The sequence below is a fragment of the Suricata suricatta genome, chromosome 6, assembly GCF_006229205.1.
Source record: "Suricata suricatta isolate VVHF042 chromosome 6, meerkat_22Aug2017_6uvM2_HiC, whole genome shotgun sequence".
Classification (NCBI taxonomy): domain Eukaryota; kingdom Metazoa; phylum Chordata; class Mammalia; order Carnivora; family Herpestidae; genus Suricata; species Suricata suricatta.
In genome coordinates, this window is record NC_043705.1 from 2738067 (window position 1) to 2740186 (window position 2120).

Below are 2120 nucleotides of genomic sequence, written 5' to 3' on the forward strand. Positions count from 1 at the left end.
TTTAAATTTCTTCTTTAATTGTCTGGTTGACCCATTCATTCTTTAGTAAGATGTTGTTTAAACATCATGCATTTGGAGGTCTTCCAAAACTTCTTCTGTGGTTGATTTCAAGTTTCAGAGCATTATGATATGAAAATGTGCCTGGTAGAATCTCAGTTCTTTTGCATTTAATCGAGGGGTGTTTTGTGACCCAGTATGTGATCTATCTTGGAGAATGTTCCATATGATTCGAGAAGAATGTGTATTCTGCTCCTTTGAGATGAAAAGCACTAAATATATCTGTCAAGTCTATCTGGACCAGTGTATTATACAGGGTCATTGTTTCCTTATTAATTTTCTTCCTAGATGATCAGTCCATTACTCTAAGAGTATTAAATCCTCCTGAAATTACCATCTTCTTACCAATAAGATTGCTTCTGTTTGTGAATAATTGTTTTATATATTCATGTGCCTCTGTATTGGTGCCTAGACATTTATAATTGTTAGTTCTTCTTGATGGATAGACCCCGTCATTATGATATAATGCCCTTCTACATCTCTTGTTAGAGCCTTTTGTTTAAAATCTAGTTTTTATGGTAGAAGTATGGCTACTCCAGCTTTATTTTGACTTCCAGTAGTCTGATAGAAGGTTCTCCATCCCCTCACTTTCCTTCTGAAAGTATCCTCTGTCTAAAATCATTCTCTTGTCGATAGGAAATAGATGGGTCCTCTTTTATTTTTATGCTGGTACCCTATATCTTTTTATAAGAGCATTTAGTCCATTTACATTCAGTGATATTATTAAAAAGTTATGGATTTAGATTCATTGTGTTATCTGTAGGTTTCATGCTTGTAGTGATGTCTCTGGTCTATTGGGATTGTAAGATTCCACTCACCAAATCCCCCTTAGGATTTCTTGTAGGGTTGGTCTAGTGATGATGAACTCCTTAAGTTTTTGTTTGTCTGAGAAGACCTTGATCTCTCCTATTCTGAATGATAACCTTGCTGTATAAAGGATGCTTGGCTGCATATTTTTCCTATTCAGCATATTGAAAATTTTATGCCACTCTTTTCTGGCCTGCCATGTTTCAGTAGATAGCTCTGCTACTATCCTTATGTGTTGACCCTTGTTGGTTAAGGCCAATTTGTCCCTAGCTGCTTTCAGAATTCTCTCTTTATCTTTGGATTTTGCCACTTTCTTTATGATATATTGTGCAGAAGATAGATTTGTGTTATGTCTGAAGGGATTTCTCTGTGCTTCCTGTGTTTCAATGTCTGTTTCCTTCCCCGGGTTGGGGAAGTACTCAGCTATGATTTGTTCAAGTACACCTGCCTCTTTCTCTGTCCTCACAGTGTCCTCACAATGCCATGGGCACGAAGGAGGCAATTTTTCCTGCTCCACCAACTCTCATGCCTCCCTGGCCCTTGGCCTTTCTCTGTCAGAGAAATACAGATATCATATGTTTTCACTCCTATATGGAATTAGAGAAACTTAACAGAAGACCATTGGAGAAGGGAAGGGACAAACTAATTTCAAACAAAGGGGGAGGCAAATCATATGAGACACTTAAATACAGAGGACAAACTGATGGTTGATGGGGGGTGGGAAGGGAAAATGAGTGGTGGCCATTGAGTAGGGCACTTGTTGGTACAAGCACTGGGTCTTGTGAGTAAGCAATGAATCATGGGATTCTACTTCTGAAGCCAAGAGCATACTGTATACACTGAGTGTTAGCTAATTTGACAATACATTAATTAATTAATTAATGAAGTGTATTAAAGAGCACTGAAATCAGATCTTAAAACATAAGTAAAAATCAGTGGAATTATTAAAATTAGTATTAAAAACTATATATCTTAAGTCTTTACTGAGAAGACTCAAAAGACTCAGTTTATCCTCAAAGACCAGAGTTATTAAAGTAGAGATGGCAGCACAGCAATAGCAGGAAAAGATATAAATTGAAAGGGTCTATGGAATGTTCCATATGATTTTCTCACATGGTGACATTTCACATGGGAATTTTAGTTCTCACTCTCTGGATCACACACTGTATACATTGTTTCCAGTTCTGAACAACCACCAGAATTTATAGGAAGGATCTTGATATGAGGAAACCAAAAGACTGCTGAAGGGGATCTTT